This window comes from Mobula birostris, chromosome 10, assembly GCF_030028105.1.
Source record: "Mobula birostris isolate sMobBir1 chromosome 10, sMobBir1.hap1, whole genome shotgun sequence".
Lineage (NCBI taxonomy): Eukaryota > Metazoa > Chordata > Chondrichthyes > Myliobatiformes > Myliobatidae > Mobula > Mobula birostris.
In genome coordinates, this window is record NC_092379.1 from 124,622,720 (window position 1) to 124,642,926 (window position 20,207).

Below are 20,207 nucleotides of genomic sequence, written 5' to 3' on the forward strand. Positions count from 1 at the left end.
AGGGCCTCCTTGTCAGCCAGAAGCGTTTTGGTTCCTGACACCATAGTTACACTCTGCAGGAGTCAAGCAATGGGAAAGGAAAGAAGAGCACTGGGGGAGGACAGCTCCAATGCTGACATCTGATACATCAACATCAACCATGAATGGATGAGATGGGTCTGGATGTTGCAGCACTAAGGCAGAGGTGAAGCATCGCTTTATTTCTGAGAATGCTTGGTCTGCTTCTCTTACCTATAAGAGTCCTGCAGAAGTCTTCTTGGTGAGTGCATTTATGGGAGCCATGATGGAACAAAGGTTTCTGATGAAGTGAAGAAAATTTTGCAAACCCCATGAAGTGCCTCACCTGTTTGACCTGTTGGGCCACTCTGCAACTGCCTGACACTTTTCATTTGAATAATGAAAGGGGTGAGGATGTAGCCCAAGAACGACCCCTGCTCTCTATGGCACTCACACTTCTCTGGCTTGGCATACAGTTTGTTCTTGACATGCTGGATGTGTTCCTGGTGAGAGAAGGAATAGATAAGAATGTCATCCAAATACACAAAAACAAACTGATTCAACATCTCCTGGCGCACATCATTGACCAGGGTCTGCAAAACAGCAGGGGTGTTGGCTGGACCAGATGGCATCACAAAGTACTCATAATGGCCAGTGGAGGTGTTGAATGCTGTCTTCCACTCATCCACTCCTCAGATACAAACTAAGCTGTAAGCATTGTGCAGATCTGTCTTGGGGAACATAATTGCCCCTTGGAGATGTTCAAACGCAGAGGCAAGCAGGGGAAGAAGGGAGTGATTCTTCACAGTGGTGTTGTTGAGGGGTTGATAGTCAATGCAGGGACGGAGCTTGCTGTCCTCTTACTCACGAACAAGATAAACCCTAAGGTCAGTGCCTACTTCCATGGTCACCGTTTCAGAATGAGAGAGAGGAAAGAGTCGGCCCCGGGGTGGACTAACACCAGGTAAGAGGTCAATGACACAGTTGTATGGCTCGTCTGGAGGCGGAGGTGGCCTTCTTCTTACTGAAGACCTCAAGAAGGTCTGCATATTCAACCGGAACATCAGACAGGTCCACTAGCAGCTGGCACAGGAGGGGATACACTGACAGGGGCTTGAGCTGGACCCGGACAGGTAGACAGGCATCTGGTCCCAACTCTTGGAGTGCCTTTAGAGACCAATTGATCTGTGGGTGGTGTCGAGATAGCCAGAGAAGCCCAAGCACCAGTGGCAGGGCAGGTGAATCAACAAGGTGGAAGGAGAGCTGCTCCATGTAGTTGCAGGCTACTGTGGATAGGTGGATCCTGCCGGTGCCCAGAGGTTGACCATCCAGAGCCCTGACATCAAACTTCTCTCTCAATCGTTGAGTGTGATCTTCCCATTTTTGAGCCAGAGAGATATCCTTGAGGTTCCCGGTTGCCCCCGAGTCAACAAATGACTGAAGCTTGGGGGTCTGGGACACTCATGACCAAGAAGCTGGGAGCATTGCTTGATCAAGGGAAGATGCTCGCAGAGACAATCGACCTGAGAGAACTCCCCTTCTTGCTGACAGGTACCCTCCCTTATGGGGCACCCTGGGACATGATACCCACAGGTGCCTGAGAGAGCCACAGTTGAGGCAGTAACTTGTTCTCCTGTGCTGATCTTGCTTGTCCTGAGATAGGTGCAGGAGCCCACCGGCAAAGGCTCCTGCACAGACTGCGTGTCAGCTGACGAGGGAGAGCACGAAGACACTGGTGATCTAAAGAGTAGGAGGTTCAGGGCTCTCTCTCTCTCCACCACTCAGCTGTCCGGTTGTCTATTCAAATGGCCAGATTTATTAGGTCATTCAGGCCGCCTGGTTCACCACACAATACGATCTCATGCCAGACCCCTGCGCTCAGCCCATGCTGGAAAACAGTGATGAGCAATCTCTTGTTCCACTCTGTCTCAACCACAAGAGTGTGGAATTTTACAGCATAGTCCTTCACTATCCCTTTCCCTTGGCACAAGTCCAGGTGCTGGTAGGCAGCCCCCCGATCTCATACTGGGAGATCAAACACTCTCTTGAGCTTGACTACAAAGGCTGAGCTGCAGCGGAAACGTGTACAGTGTTGAACAGACTGACGGGGGCCCGTCTAGGGGATTTACCATGTAGGTCATCACTGAACTGACCTGGCTGGGCTTGGAAGGTTAGTTCACACTGGGTTATAAAGTTCCTGCAGCTGTCGGGATCACCCGAGTATCTGTCTGGTGGAGGAGAAATGCTCAGTTCAGGTCCAGATGCTGCCAAGGAAATCAGGGCTGAGGCTGATGTGGCTGCTATAGAGGAGGATATGGGAGGTGCTGATGCTGGCACTGGGACTGTCCTGGCCGAAGGCTGCTAAATAAAGGCAGTGAGAGCGGTAATGGCTGCCACCTAATTTTGGCTGTCGGTGGTGAGCCGCTGAGCCGTTGCTGCAAATGCCGGCACCTGTTTTTCCTGTTTGGGCTGATTCTGCCGCTTCGCAAGTAGCTGTCGCACTGCATGAGTCTTTTCTGCCAATCCAGCCTCCAACTGACTTTCACTTCTCTCCTACCTGACCGATGAAACTCAAGGCTGATTTGGGCTGCTCTCACTCCACCGGGTCCATTTTGATGTTCAAGGCTTGCTGACAATGTTTGGTGAAGGCCCAAGTGCAGAGGGAGGGACATTGAAGCAGAATAAACAGTTCACAGAGTTTTAGCTAGGGTGTAGGACAAAAGGAAAATAACACACCATGGGCCCAAAGGGCCACCAACGAAAACTCTCAAACTAAAATGTAACACCGTCACTGCAGCCTGGAAGTAGTAACCTAATACTATATTAATACCGCTCCTTTACAGCATCAATCTAAATTGTAATCTTCTTTCCCGGAATGTGGACTAAGGTTAGCAGAGAGCGTGCTGTCACTATGCTTTGGTCAAGACTCGAAAGGACTGAAACAAAAGGAAGAGAGTTAAATACAACCACAAACAGGCTGGAACGTACATTCTCATGAGCATGATTGCTGACCCGTTTCTACTTCCCGCCTCCACGGCACAGTCCATGGGTATGACAATGTTACATAGAAAATTACAGGCCCTTTTGCACATGACGTTGTGCTAATCTTTTAACCTACTTTACGGTCAAACCAACCCTTCCCTCCCACATAGCTGTCCATTTTCTATCATCCATGTGCCTCCCCAGGAGTTTCATAAATGCCCCATATCTATACTTTATACTTTATTGTCTCCAAACAATTGGTACTAGAACGTACAATCATCATAGCGATATTTGATTCTGTGCTTCCCGCTCCCTGGATTACAAATCGATAGTAAATATTAAAAATTTAAATTATAAATCATAAATAGAAAATAGAAAAGGGAAAGTAAGGTAGTGCGAAAAAAAACGGAGAGGCAGGTCTGTATATTTGGAGGGTACGGCCCAGATCCGGGTCAGGATCCGTTCAGCAGTCTTATCACAGATAGAAAGAAGCTGTTCCCAAATCTGGCCATACGAGCCTTCAAGCTCCTGAGCCTTCTCCCGGAGGGAAGAGGGACGAAAGGTGTCCTGGCAATGTGTTACATGAATTCACCACACACTGTATAAAAAACTGACCACTGACATCCTCCCTATACTTTCCTCCAATCACTTTAAAATTAGGCCCCCTTATCTTAGTCGTTTCTGACCCGGGAAGAAGTCTCTGGCTATCCACTCTATTTGTGTTTTTTATCATCTTGTACACCTCTCATCCTCCTTCCCTTCAGCGAGAAGAGCCCTAGCCCATTCAACCTATCCTCGTATATTGACCAAACTAACCTCGTGTTTTGTTTTTTGTTCTTAGGTCATAAGTAACTGGGAAGTGAGAGTTTGTTCAACGAGTAAATAAAAATTAAATCTTGTCGGCCACAGCCTGCAGTGTGACCACTTTGATAACTTTATGCAAGATAAGAAGAAGAGACTCTGCCTCCTGGGCTTTAATCAGCTGAACAGTAACTACCTGAGGCGTAGCCTGTTTGCCTGCAAGTAGTCCAGTTCTATCTTACATAAGCATACATTGACTAACTCTATCCATACAAATGCAGTACAGTAATTTCTACTCGTCGCAGTCTTTATGTGAGGAAGAAGTAACTGCAATTGTTGAGATTGTTAAAAAAACAGAATAAATCGAACAGCCCAATAGATGAATGTGAAACCAACAACAAGCTGCCTGCCATTCAGAGGTCACATGATTGACTTAATTCTTAAACTATATCTCCATTAGCACTGTGCAATCATTGCTTTCTGAGGTTGTAAGTTCAAGTTCAGGGTTATTGTCATTCAAGCATACACAGGCATACATCATTCCTCTGGGGCTAAGGTGAAAAATACAATACGTATACTCACATACAGTTACGATCTGGCACATACAGTCACAAAATAATATTAGCACCAGGCCCTGGGTGGTGTGATCTGAAAACTGTCAGGCTGACATGAATGGCGAGGTGCAAGTTTATGTTAAACAGTATAACGTTACTGTCACCATTATAATAAAACAAGCAGTTGTATAAATATGTAAAACAGCAGAAATAAAAGATGAGAGGCGACCAGTGCAGGATGAGAGTCTGTCTGTGAGTTGGGCAGTTGGGGAGGGGTGGTGGCAAGACATTCAGACAGGGTGTACATGTGTGCTGGTTGGCAGAAGGTGTTAAGAAACCAAACAGACAGGTGGAAAGAAGTTACTGCCCACCCTGCTAGTTCTGCTTCTCATACCGCAGTACCTTCTGCCTGATGGTAGTAGTCAAAGAGATTGCGGAACAGATGAGAGGGATCTTTGACAATGCTGGGGGCGCTATGTATTCAGTGCTTCTGATCCATGTCCTGAATGGTGTCGGTGAGCTGGTAAGAGACCCCGATGATGTTTTCAGGGTCTTGTGATCTGATGCATTGCAATTCCTATACTATACCAGACGGACATGCAGCTGGTCAGGACACTCTCGATGGATAGTCAGAACCTAGAGAACATGCTGCCCTGAAAATCACAGTCGTTCCATTCTTCTTGCACTGTCCAGAGTACTCACCTCAAAACGCCTGCTGCTTTTCCTGAGCAGAGGAACTTCTATGAGGTCTTTAACTTTATCTCTACGGCTTTACAGAATTTGTTCTCCAAATGAATCGATGCCAGCACTGGGCATATTTGGGATTGTGGACTTCTAAATCCTCCAAAGGAGATGTGAAATGTTCATAAACACAAGAGATGCTGCAGATGTTGGAAATCTTGAGTAAAATGGAGAAGGATAAACAGTCGATGTTTCGGATGAGACCGTTCACCAGGACTGAAAATGAAGGGGAAGAAGCCTTAATCAGAAGATGGAGGAGAGGTCAAGGAGCACAAGCTCTCAGATGATAGGTGTTACCAGGTGAAGGGGAAGGTGGGTGGGTGGGGGAGGGGGGGATGAAGTAAGAAAGTAGGAGGTGATAGGTGGAAGAGGTAAAGGTCTGAAGAAGAAGGAATCTGATAGGAGAAGACAGTGAACCATTGATGAAAGGGAAGGAGGAGAGGCACCAGAGGGAAGTGATGGGTAGGTGAGGAGATGAGAAGGGGTAAGAGGGGAGCTAGAATGGGGAATGGAAAATGAGAGAAGGGGAGGGGAGAGAAATAATCGTGATCTATTCATACATTGCAACTGTGACCTATGGAATTCTCCTCGTTGCTGTAGAGAACACAGGGATTATTGCCATTGCTTTTTACCCTTCAGCAAGCTGTGGTGCACTCAGCTGGCTATTTGCCCATTGTACTGTTAGGGGCATCACACTTAAGAGCATGCTCATTCATAAAGCATCATTGTGAAGAAGAAGTCAGTAGGCTTGGTTGCTTCACTACATATAATGGAGTGTGAGATCAAAGTGGTGATGTTACGATACTATTTTGTCAGATACCCAGCCAAATAAGATTCAGATGAGACTAGCTTTACTTGTCGCATGTACATTGAAACATACAGTGAAATGTTTTGTTTGCGTCAAATCAAATTAGCTAGGATTATGCTGTGGCAGCCCTCAAGCTTTACCATGCTTCCAGCACTAACATAGCATGCCGACAACTCTCTATCTCTAACCATCTATCCTTAGAATGTGGGAGGAAACTGCAGCACCTGGAGGAAACCCACACATTCACTGGGAGAATATACAAACTCCTTACAGGCTGCAGGGGGATTTCAACCCTGTTGTCTACTTAATATTTCAGTAATATTGTAAATATATTGTTTGATGAATTATTCTTTGTTTAAATAACTCATTATGGGTTATATGTAAAAGTATGTAAATTGCATACAGTATAACATCACACCACCACGTCATATGTATGTGCCTAGCTTAAAGTAAAAATGAAGTTAGACTCATTTTCCCGGCTCCATGTTTCCTTTCAATTTGGTTTTCTGTTTTGGAGTTACAAAACATAAACTTGATCAGAGATTTCTAGCGCTATTATAGAGTAATGCTAATTGCTACTAGCGAGCGGCCCATAACTTGGCACATGCCTTGAAATCCCACCATGGATCTAGAGTACAAAGCAAGAACTGGTAAGAGTGAGAAGATGAAGCACGAAATCCTTCAGGGAAAATAATCTGTCATTCTTCCCTGAATGTAACCCCAAATTGACCCCACAGTTAACTCTTACATGTCATTTACTTGAAGGGCAATGAAACACAGATAATGAATCTTACTCCTTTAGGAAACAGCCTCATCTATGGACACATTTGAGAAAGAAGCCCATTGCTAACTCTTTAATATCACAAACAAGAGAAAATCCGCAAATGCTGGACCTCCAAGCAATATACACAAAATGCTGGAGGAACTCAGCAGGCCAGTCAGCATCTATGGAAAAAAGTACAGTAGGCCCTGGGTCTTGGCCCAAAACGTCAACTGTACTTTTTTCCATCGATGCTGCCTGGCCTGCTGAGTTCCTCCAGCATTTTGTGTGCATATATTCAGTATCTCACTGGCTGGTTAATGTATGTGATATTTGGTCTCTGCAGATGTGTCCTCAAGGCCATTGCATTCTCTGCTGCCAATGAAGACACCAAAGAACCACTAAGTATTGTATTAATTACATTGACTCAACAACACATGCACAATAACATTTCAGGAATAGTTTTCTATTTAATTGTTGGCTATTCACCAGGGAGCGGTTCGAATGTGGAACTTTCTACTTTATGGAGCAGTTAAGTCTAATAAGATGCACTACATGCATTCACAGGGAAGCTGAGCACACAAAATGGAGAATGAAACAGCAGGTTATGTGATAGAGTAAAAGGAAGTAGGGCAGGAGAAGATCTGTGGGGAGTGTAAACACAGGCATAGACTAGTTTTTCTGTTCTGTTAATTGCAAGTGGTTATGGTTTCGTTATGTAAACTGTGATCTATTTGTGTGCCAGGTTCAAATAAAAAAAACTATCAGTCTGAAACATTTTTGTTTCCCTCTTCACAGATGCTGCCTTACTTGCTGGGCATTTTGAGCATTTCTGTTTATATTTCAAGTTTACAGCATCCATAGTTTATGCATCTGCATATAATATGCTCTGATATTATAATGTTTAATATAAAATGTATGATTATTGTGACATACTTCAGGTGGTCTATGCATCTTTTCAATCTCCACAACAGAACAACTTCTGTTCATATATTATTTGCTTCTCTGTTAGGGGAGAGGTTATGCTTTAAAGTTAAGGACTGGTACCTTTGGCTGACTATCACACTGCAGTCACCTTTCACAAAAAGGAGAGAATCTGCAGATGCTGGAAATCCGGGCCACACACATGCAATGCTGGAGGAACTCAGCAGGCCAGGCAGCATCTACGGAAACGAGTATAGTCAACGTTTCGGGCCGAGACTCCTCATCAGGGCTCCTAGTGGGTTCAACAACAAGCTGCTCTAAAAAGCCATCTCATAGGCATTCTAGAAATTACTTCTCTTGGAATCCAGCACCAACCTGATTTCCCCTATCTAACTGCATATTGAAATCCCCCATGACTAATTGTAACATTGTCCTTTTGGCACGCATTTTCTATCTCCCATTGTAACTTGTAGACCACATCCTAACTACTGTTTGGGGGTCTATATATAACTTCCATCAGGGTCTTTTTGCCCTTGCAGTTCTTTAGCTCTCTCCACAATGATTCAATACCCTCTGACCCTATGTCTACACTGTTGTGGAGATAGGGTTGGTAGTGCATGATGTTCATCCTGTTTACTAATTTTCAGATTCCAGCATCCAGCCACTGTTAACTATGTGTCTATACAAGGTCCAGTTTCATGATTATAGATCAAAGATTATCTTTATTCATCGTCAAATCCAGTCAGCCTCATGAACTGTCTTGAGGACATAAAGTGTTGGATGGCACAAAACTTCCTACAGCTGAATGAAGGCAAGTCTGAAGTTGTCCTATTTGGACCCCCTGACTCCATCAAAGTGATTATCAACAGTCTTGGTAACTTGTCCACCCTTGTCAAACTCCACGTCGATAACCTTGGTGTGATATTTGATTCGGCCTTTAAGTTTGACAAGCAAGTTAATGCAGCAGTGAAAGCCATTTTTTTCTAGCTTCATACTATTGCCAAAATCAAGTCATTTCTCTCTTTCAAGGATCTCAAGAAAGTAACCCACGCCCTTATATCCTCCCGCCTGGACTACTCCAACTCCCTGTATACTGGGATTAGTCAGTCGTCCCTGTCCCACCTGTAACTGGTCCAGAGCACCACAGCCAGGCTCCTGACAGGTGCCTGGAAGAGGGACCATATTACTTCTATCCGGGCCTCCCTCCACTGGCTACCAGTACGGTTTAGAATTGATTTTAAGGTTCTCCTGTTTGTTTTTAAAGCCCTAAATGCGCCAGCCCCCTCCTATATCGCAGACCTTCTAACCCCTTATTCTACTTCCAGGACCCTCAGGTCGGCTGACTTGGGGCTCCTGACTGTCCCGCAATCTAAATTTAAGTTCAGGGGTGACTGCGCCTTTGCTGTTGTAGCCCCTAGACTGTGGAACAGAATGCCCCTCCTATCAGATCTGCCCCCTCCATCGACTCTTATAAGTCCAGGCTCAAAACTTACCCTTATTCACTAGCGTTTGAATCTTCCTGATGTGGTTGATTTTTGGCGTGTGCCTAGGCTCAGGTGTCGTTTATGTTGTGTCTATAAGCTGTGTGCCTTGTTGTTTATATCTGTATTTCTTGTATTTGTGATTTAAGCTACCTACTACAGAACTTTGGTCAACATGGGTTGTTTTTAAATGTGCTTTATAAATAAATTTGACTTGACTTGACCTGACATGTATATTGAGACATACAGTGAAATGTGTTATTTGCGTCAAAAATCAGTACAGTCCGAGATGTGCTGGGGGCAGCCCCCAGGAGTCACCATGATACTCACCACACTATTAGTGTCTTCCACGGTGACACTGATGCAAAATACTTATTCAGTTTATCTGCCATTTCCTTGTTCCCCATTACTACCACTCCAACATCATCTTTCAGCAGTCCAATATCCACTCTCACCTCTCTTTTACACTTTATGTATCTGAAGAAACTTTTGGTACCCTCTTTCATATTATTGGCTAGCTTACTTCCATAAAGCATCTTTACCTTCTTAATGACTTTTTTATTTGCCTTCTGTTGGTTTTTACAATCTTCCCACTAATTTTTGCTCTATTATATGCTCTCTCTTTGGCTTTTACATTGGCTTTGACTTCTCTGGTTAACCACAGTCATGTCATCTTTCCTTTAGAACACTTCTTCCTCTTTGGGATGTATATATCCTGTGCCTTCTGAATTGCATCCAGAAATTCCAGCCATTGCTGCTCTGCTGTCTTCCCTGCCAGTGTTCTTTTCCATTCAATTCTGGCCAACTTCTCTCTCATGCCTCTGTAATTCCCTTTACTCCACTGTAATACTGATACATCTGACTTTAGCTTCTCCTTCTCAAATTTCAGGATGAACTTAGTCATATTATGATCACTTCCCAAAAGGGTTCTTTTACCTTAATCTCTCAAATCAATTCTGGTTCATTGCACAATACCCAATCCTGATTGACAGGAGGTAAAAGTTGGGAACAAAGGGAGCCTTTTCTGGCAACACACATCAAAGTTGCTGGTGAATGCAGCAGGCCAGGCAGCATCTCTAGGAAGAGGTACAGTCGACGTTTCAGGCTGAGACCCTTCGTCAGCCTTTTCTGGTTGGCTGCCAGTGACTAGTGGTGTTCTGCGGGGGTCTGTGTTGGGACCGATTCTTTTTACATTATATATCAATGATTTGGATGATGGAATTGATGGCTTTATTGCAAAGTTTGTAGATGATATGAAGATAGATGGAGGGGCAGGTAGTCTGAGGAAGTAGAGAGGCTATAGAAAGAATTAGACAGATTAGGAGAATGGGCAGAGATGTAGCAAATGGAATACAGTGTTGGGAAGTGTATGGTCATGCACGTTGGTAGAAAAAATGAAAGGGTTGACTATCTTCTAAATGGAGAGAAAATGCAAAAAAAAAACTGAGGTGCAAAGAGTCTTGGGAGTCCTTGTGCAGGATTCCCTAAAGGTTAATTTGCAGGTTGAGTGGTGAGGAAGGCAAATGCAATGTTAACGTTCATTTTGTGATGACTACAATATAAAAGCAAAGATGTGATGTTGAGAATTTGTGAAGAACTGGTGTGGCCTCACTTGGAGTATTGTGAGCTGTTTTGGGCCCCTTATCTTAGAAAGGATGTGCTGAAGCTGGACAGGGTTCAAAGGAGGTCCTCAAAAATGATTCTAGGATTAAATGGCTTTTCATATGAAAACCGTTTGATGGCTCTGGGCCTGAATTCACTGGAATTCAGAAGAATGAGGGGTGAACTCATTGAAACCTATCATATGATAAAAGGCCTTCATAGAGTGGATGTAGAGAGGATGTTTCTCATGGTGGCGGAGTCTAAGACCAGAGGACACATCACAGAGCAGAAGGGTGACCTTTTAGAACAGAGGTGAGAAGGAATTTCTTCAGCTAGAGAATGGTGAATCTGTGGAATTATTTGCCACAGGCATCTGTAGAGGCCAACTGTTTATGTATATTTAAGGCAGAGGTTGATAAGGTTCTTGAATAGTCAGGGCATGAAGGGATATGGGTGTTGGGGATGGGGGGAAGGCAGGAGATTGGGGCTGAGAGGAAAATTGGATCAGCCATGATGAAATGGTGGAGAAGACTTGACTGTCCAAATGGCCTAATTCTGCTCCTATACCTCATCGTCTTATTGTCTATTCCTTTAATTGTTGTCTTCTGTAACTTGTCTGAGAGAGATGTGTTTTATTTATCGTGTGTATATCGAACCATACAGTGCAATGCATCACTTGCATCTACAAACAAGACAATCCGAATATGTGCTGGGGGTGGCCTGCAAGTGTCGCCATCCTTCGGGTGGCAACATGGCACACCCACAACTTCCGAACTCTCACCCGTTCGCCCTCGGAATGTGGGAGGGAGCTGGAGCAGTCGGAGGAAATCCGCGTGGTCACATGGAGAATATACTAGTTCCTTGCAGACAGCAGTGGGATTGAACCCCTGTCGCTGATCTCTGGTGCAGTAAAGCATTATGCTACCCCTCTGCTTCTGTGTGGGCTGCCTCCAGCACAACTCAGATGGTGTTGGTCGCTGACACAAATAATGCCCTCAAATGTATGTTTTGAAGGGCATGCAATTAATAAAGCTATTCTTTAATGGTTAACATTTATTCTTTCAACAGACACAAAATGCTGGAGGAACTCAGCAGACCAGGCAGCATCTATGGAAAACAGTCGGTGTTTCGAGCCATGCTTCTTCATCAGGACTTGATGGATGAAGGATCTTACTAGGGAGAAGGCAAAGATTGATCGACTCTTGGTAATACGATGGGGCAAGTAACTGAGGTGACATTGGGGTGCACTTTGGGATGAGTGACCATAGTTCTATCAGTTTTAAAATAGTTATGGAAAAGGATAAAACTGGTAGACAGGTTCAAGCTCTAATTTGGGTGTGACAAGGTGAATTTATAAGTATATTAAGAGGAAAGCAGTAAAGAGAAAGAGGGATTAGAACGAAGACCAAATGTGACCAAAGGAGTCACCTTTGTGTGGAAAGGCATGAGGTGAGCAAAGTCTTTAGTGAATATTTCTCCTTTATTTTACCATGGAGAAAGATATGAAGACTCTGGAGCTCAGAAGTATAAATGTGTTGGTCTTGGGGGTAGCCTGCATTACAGTAGAGGAGGTGCTGGATGTCTTGAGAGAGAAATCCCCAAAACCTGACCAGATTTATCCAAAAACGCAGTGGGAGGCTAAAGTAGAAATTGTGGGAACCCTTGATGGGATATTTGCATCATAGTTAATCATAGGTGAGGTGCCAGTAAACTGGAGGGTAGTGACAGAGGAGAAATATTCACCGAGAACTTTGCACGCCTCCTGCAGTTCCATACAAAGGTGTCCTCTTTGGTGTACTCCCTCTCTCTCATTACTGCTTTTCTCTTAATATTCTTATCTAAGAAGGGCAGCATAGAAAAACCTGGGAGTTATAGGACAGTAAATCTAACATCTGCGGCAGTTAAGTTCAGAGTTCAAAGTTCAAAGTATATATATTATCAAAGTAGGCGTACATCACCATATACTACCTTGTGATTCATTTTCTTGCAGGCATTCATAGCTGAACAGATTGATACGATAGCATCAATGAAAAACTACACACAAGGACTGTCAAATAACCAATGTGTAAAAGACAACAAATTACGACACAAAATACTGGAAACATGAGTTGTAGAGTCCTTGAAACTGGGTCCATAGGTTGTGGAATCACTTCACAGTTGAGGTGAGTGAAGTTTCCTACATTGGTTCAGGAGCCTGACAGTTGAAGCGTAATAACCGTTCCTAAACTTGGTGGTGTGAGTCTGGAGAGGATTCTGAGGGATAAGGTCTATATACATCTGTAAAGACAAGGGTTGATTAGGGGTAGTTAGCATGGAATTGTGTATGGGAGGTCCTGTCTTATAAACTTGATTGAGCTTTTTGATGAGGTGACTAAGAAGGTTGATGAGGGAAGAGTAGTAAATGTGGTTTATATGGACTTCAGTAAGGCCTTTGATAAGGTTCCACATAGTAGGATGTTCTGGAATGTTAGATTGCATGGAATCCAGGGGGAGCTGGCTAACTCAACACACACTTGGATTGATGGTGGAAAGCAGTGGGTGATGTAGAAGGTTGTTTCTTGGACTGGAGACACATGACTAGTGATGTGTCTCAGGGGATGATGCTGGACCCATCAATAATTTGGATGAGGCAGTACAAGGCATATATACAAGGTAAGTTTGCATATAGGTGGTATAGTGAACAGTGAAGAAGGCTATCAAAAATTACAGGAGAATCTTGATCAACTAAGTACATGGGCCAAGGAATGGCCAACAGAGTTCAATTCTGATAAATATGAAGGGTTGCATTTTGGAAAGTCAAATCCAGGTCAGATGTATGCAATGAGCAGCAGGGTGCTAGGAAGTGCTATAGAACCGAGGGACCTTGCAGTACAAGGGTATGGTTCCCGAAAGTGGATTCCCAATTAGACAGGATGGTGAAGAAAGCTTTTGACACGCGAGCCTTCACCAGTCAGGACATTGAGTTTAAAGTTGGGAGGTTTAGGGAGCAGTTGTAAGGATGCTAGTGAGGCTTCTCCTGGAGTACTGTATTCAGTTTTGGTCATAGCCCTGTCGGGAAGATGTGGGTAAACTGGAAAGAGTGCAGAAAAGATTTACAAGGTAATCTTCCAGGAGATGTTATAGGGAGAGGTTGGACGGGCTGGAATTTTATTCCTTGGAGTGTAAGAGACTGAGAGGTGACCTTATAGAGATGTATAGAATCATGAGGGATATAGATAGTGTGAATGCACTGTCTTTTTCCCATTAAAGTATCAAGAACTGGAGGACATGCATTTAAGGTGAGTGGTGGGGGGAGATTTAAGACAAACTTGAGAAGCAAATTTTTAAAATATAGGGTGGTACCTATCAGCTGCCAGTGGAAGGGAAACAATAACAACTTTGAAAGCACTGTTGAACAAGTACTTGGATCGGAAAGGTTTAGAAGACTATGGGTAAAATTCTGACAATGGATTTACTGTGGATTTTTAAAAATACAATGGATTTTTTTAGTTTAGTTGATTAATTCTGTTTAGATTAGTTTTTTTTGAGGGGTTTTTTTTTTGTTTTTTTTTCTTTTTTCATGATTTTTGTCCAGATTTTTTTTTGTTCTGTATTATTCATTGGTATCCTATATGATTGGGAGTTTTGTTAATTAAGTACTATTTGGTTCTATAATTACTCATGTTAAGTACGACAATGTATTCCCAATAACTTTGTACTATTATTATGTTATGTTTATATTTTATGAAACTAATAAAAAGATTGAAAAAGGAAAAAGGATTTACTGTGTATACCCATAAGGAAATGAGTCTCAGGGTTGTATATGGTGACATACGTATGTTCATGGTCTTCTGCTGCTGTAGCCCATCAACTTCAAGGCTTGATGTATTGTGCATTCAGAGATGCTCTTCTGCACACCACTGTTGTAAAGTGTGATTATTTGAGTTACTGTTACCTTCTTGTCAGCTTGAACCTGTCTGGCCATTCTCCTCTGATCTCTCTCATCAGCAAGGCATTTTATCCACAAGTTACCACTCACCGCAGTGCCAGAACTACCATTCTCTGTAAACTCTAGAGATGGTTGTGCGTGAAAATTCCAGGAGATCGGCAGTTTCTGAGATACTCAAACCATCCGGTCTGGCACCAACAATCAATCCACAGTCAAAGTCACTTAGATCACATTTCTTCCCCATTCTGATGTTTCGTCTGAACAACAACTCAACATCTTGACCATGCCTGCATGTTTTTCTGTATTGAGTTGCTGTCAGATGACTGGCTGATTAGACATTTGTATTAACGAGCAAGTGTACAGGTGCGCCTAATAAACTTATCACTGAGTGCAAGTTCCAAATATAACAATGCATTTGATTCATTTCTAATTAATTTCTGAGCTCTGCTGAAAACTCATCTTCAACAAGCAAATCTGCACTCCCAATACCCAGGAAAGCAGATAATCTCCTGAAGAATGTCGGCTTGGAGCATGCATTAGATGAAGTTTGTAATGAGACTGGATTATAAAAATAGTTGTAGACTAGTGTGTCCTACAAAGTCATTCAGCGTCCTCCTCAACCACAAGCCCTGGATGAATCATGAGATCCACAAACTGCTGAGGGCTGGATCTTTCTAGTCTAGTGACCACGGCATTTACGAGAGCTCCAAGTATGATCTCCAGAGAGCAAATCTCACAAGTGGCAATTCCTGACTAAACCTGAATCAATGAAGGTTCCTCAACAGTTGTGCCAGGGCTTGAATCAAACGACATAGGTGTCAACAGGGCTTTGCTTCCAGATGAGCTTAATGCCTCCGATGCGCGCTTTGACCATCAAAACATAGAGGAACCATCACAATCTGCCACAGACCCAATGATCCTGTGATTTCAGTCTCTGATACTGACATATGAGCAGCCTTCAGGAAGGTGAACCCACAAAAGACTCTGGCCCAGATGGGGTACCTGGCCAAGTACTAAAGACCTGTGTTGATCAACTGGCTGGAGTGTTTACTGAGATCTTTAATCTCTCACTCAGCATTCTGAGGTACCCACCTGTTTCAAGCAGGCTTCACTTAAACCAGTGCCCAACAAGGACGTGGTAATTTGCCGGAAGACTATTGTCCAGCAGCACTGACATGCACAGTGATGAAGTTTTTTGCGAAGTCATTGATGAAACATATCAACTTCTGCCTGAGAAGTGAATTCGATCTGTTCCAATATGCCAACTGGTGCAACAGGTCAACAGGAGATGCCATCTCATCAGCTCTTAACTCAACCCTGGAATGTCTGGTACAGCAAAGGTGCATAAATCGGGATGCTCTTTATCGACTACAGCTCAGCATTCATATGACCATAAGACCATAAGACATAGAAGCAGAATTGGGCCATTGAGTCTGCTTCGCCATTTAATCATGGCTGATCCCTTTATCCCCTCCTCAGCCCCACTCCCCGGCCTTCTCCCTGTAACCTTTGATGTCATGTCCAATCAAGAACCTATCAAGCTCTGCCTTAAATATACCAAACGACCTTGCCTCCACAGCTGCCTGTGGTAATAAATTTCACAAATTCACTACCCTCTGGTTAAAGAAATTTCTCTGCATCTCTGTCCTAAATGGACACTCACCTATCCTGAGGCTGTGCCCTCTTGTCCTAGACTCCCCCACCATGGGAAACATCCTTTCCATATCTACTCAGTCTAGACCTTTCAACATTTAAAAGGTTTCAATGAGATCCGCCCCATTCTTCTAAATTCCAGCGAGTACAGACCCAGAGCTGTCAAATGTTCCTCATATGATAACCCTTTCATTCCCAGAATCATACTTGTGAATCTCCGCTGAACCCTCTCCAATGCCAACACATCTTTTCTTAGATGAGGAGACCAAAACTGTTCACAATACTCAAGGTGAGGCCTCGCCAGTGCCTTATAAAGTCTCAGCATCACATCCTTGCTTTACTTTCTAGACCTCTTGAAATGAATGCTAACATTGCATTTGCCTTCCTCACCACTGACGCTACCTGCAGGTTAACCTTAAGGGTGTTCTGCACAAGGATTCCCAAATCACTTTGTATCTCAATTTTTTGGATTTACTCCCCACTTAGAAAATAGTCTGCACATTTATTTCTACTATCAAAGTGCATGACCATGCATTCTCTAACATTGTATTTCATTTGCCACTCTATTGCCTATTCTCCTAATCTGTCTAAGTCCTTCTGCAGCCTACCTGTCCTTCCTCAACACCACCTGCCCCTCCACCAATCCTTGTATCATCTGCAAAGTTGGCAACAACGCCATCTAAGTCATTGATATACAACATAAAAAGAAGTGGTCCCAACACTGACCCCCGCAGAACACCACTAGTCAATGGCAGCCAACCAGAAAAAAGATCCTTTTATTCACTCTTGCTTCCTCCTACCAATCAGCTAATGCTCTACACCACCATCCCCTCAAAATTAATCGATAATCTTCAAGACCTTGGTGTCAAGACCTCCTGTGAAATTGGATCCTCAATTTCCTCACTTGCAGGACCCAGTCAGATTGAACGAGCAACAGCATCTCCTCCACAATCTCTATCAGTGCAGGTGCACCACAAGGCTGTGTGCTTATTCCCCTGTTCTACGTACTTTGCACTTCTGATTGTGTGGCTGAACACAGCTGGAATGCCATATTCAAGTGTGCTGCTGACACCACTCAAAGGTTGTAAGCCGAATCAAAGGTGGTGTGGAATCAGCATAAGGGATAGAGACTGAACAGCTGGTTCAGTGTTGCCACAACAACAATCTCTCACTCAATGTCAGCAAGACCAAGGAGCTGATTATTGACTTGAGGAAGAGGAAACCAGAGGTCCATGAGCCAGTCCTCATTGGAAGATCAGAGGTGGAGAGCTTTAAATTACTTAGTGTTGTTATTTCGGAGGACCTGTCCTGGGCCCAGCACATAGTGCAATGACGAAGAAAGCACAGCAGCTCTTTTACTTCCTTAGCAGTTTGTGAAGAGTCGGCATGACATTTAAAACTTTGATAAACTTCTGTTGATGTGTGGTAGAGAGTAAATGAAGTGACTGCATCACAGCCTGGTATGGAAACACCCATACCCTTGAATGGAAAATCCTACAAAAAGTAGTGGATATGGACCATCCGTCACAGGTAAATCCCTCCCCACCATTGAGCACATCTATACGGAGCATTGTCGCAGGAAATCAGAATCCATCATCAGGGACCCCCACCACCCAGGTCGTGCTCTCCATTACTGCTGCCCTCAGGAAGAAGGTAGAGGAGCCTCAGGGCTCACACCACCAGGTTCAGGAACAGTTATTACCCCTCAACCATCAGGCTCCTGAACCAAAGGGGATAGATAACTTCACTCAACTTCACTTGCCCCATCAGCCTGTAGACTCATATTTTAGTTCTCTTCATCTCACGTTCTCAATTTTTATTACTTATTTATTTATTAATATTATTTCTTTCTTTTTGTATTTGCACAGTTTGTTGTCTTTTGCATAAAGATTGAATGCCAGAGTTAGTGCGGCCTTTCATTGACTCTATTATGGTTACTATTCTATTATAGATTACTGAGTATGGCTGCAAGAAAATGAATCTCAGGGATGTATATAGTAACATACAATGCCCATAAAAAGAATTCACCCCCCCCCAGAAGTTTTCATGTTTTATTGTTTTACAACACTGAATCACAGTGGATTTAATTTGACTTTCTTGACACCGATCAACAGAAAAAGACTCTTTCATGTCAATGGAAAACAGATCTCTACAAAGTGATTAAAATCATTCATAAATATAAAACACACAATAATTGATTGTATAGTATTCACCCCTTTTAATATGACACATCAAATCATCACTGGTGCAACCAATTGGTTTTAGAAGGCACATAATTAGTTAAATAGAGATCACCTGCGTGCAGTCACGATGTTTCAATTGATTGTAGTAAAAGTACATCTGTATCTGGAAGGTCCAACTGCTGGTGAGTCAGTATCCTGGCAAAAACTGTACCATGAAGACAAAAGAATACTCCAAGCAGCTCTGACTAGATTATTCAAAAGCACAAATCAGTAGGTGGATACAAGAAGATTTCCAAGTCACTGAATATCACTTGGAGTACAGCTGTCAATTATTAAGAAATGGAAGAATATGGCACAGCTGTAAATCTGCCTAGAGCAGGCTGTCCTCAAAAACTGAGTGACCTTTCAAGAAAGGGACTAGTGAGGGAGGCCACCAAGAGACCTATGACAACTCTGGTAGAGGTACAAGCTTCAGTGGCTGAGATGGGAGAGACTGCGTATACAACGACTGTTGCCTGGATGCTTCACCAGTTGCAGCTTTATGGGAGACTGGCAAAGAGAAAGCCACTGTTGGAAAAAAAGTGCATGTGAAATCTCAGCTAGAGTTTGCCAGAAGTCATGTGAGAGACTCTGAAGTCAGCTGGAAGAAGGTTCTATGGTCTGATGAAACTAAAATTGAGCTTTTTGGCCATCAGACTAAATGCTATGTTTGGTGTAAGCCAAACACCGCACATCGTCAAAAGCACACCATCCCTACCGTGAAGCATGGTGGTAGCTGCATCGTGCTGTGGGGATACTTCACTGCAGCAGACTCTGGAAGGCTTGTGAAAGTAGAGGGCAAAATGAATGCAGCAAAATACTGCAAAATAAGATTTGTTTTCCCAGCAAGACAATGACCCCAAGGAAAAAGCCAAAGCTATACAGGAATGGCTTAAAAACAACAAAGTTAATGTCCTGGAGTGGCCAAATCAGTGTCCAGACCTCAATCCAATTGAGAATTTGTGGCTGGACTTGAAAAGAGCTGTTTACGCATGATCCCCATGCAATCTGACAGAGCTTGAGTAGTTTTGTAAAGAATGGGGAAAAATAGCAGTGTCCAGATATGCAGAGCTGATATAGACCTATCCACACAGATTCAAGGCTGTAATTGCTGCCAAAGGTGCATCTACTAAACACTGACTTGAAGGGTTTGAGTAATTTTTCAGTCAATTATTTTGTGTTTAGTAATTGTAATAAGCTCCATCCTGGATTGTGTAGCTGGATCCTGGACTTCTTGTCAGGTAGCGGGCAGGTGGTAGAAGTGGGTTCCTTCACCTCTGACCCTCAACACAGGTGCCCCTAAGAGCTGTGTCCTAAGCTCCCCCCGCCCCCTTGAGGCAGCCTACACAAAAGAAGTCATCACCTTGACACAGTGGTGTCAAGAAAACAACCTCTCCCTCAATGTCACATAAGCAAAGGAGTTGGTTGTGGATTACAGGAGGAATGGAGACAGGCTGGCCCCTATAGACATCAATGGATCTGGGGTTGAGAGGGTGAACAGCTTTAAGTTCCTCGGTATACACATTGCCGAGGATCTCACGTGGTCTGTACATAGCGGCTGTGTGGTAGAAAAGGCACAACAGCGCCTCTTTCACCTCAGACGGTTGAAGAACTTTGGTATGGGCCCCCAAATCCTAAGAACTTTCTACATGGGCACAGTTGAGATCATCCTGACTGGCTGCATCACTGCCTGGTATGATAACTGTATTTTCCTCAATCACAGGACTCTGCAGAGAGTGGTGTGGACAGCCCAG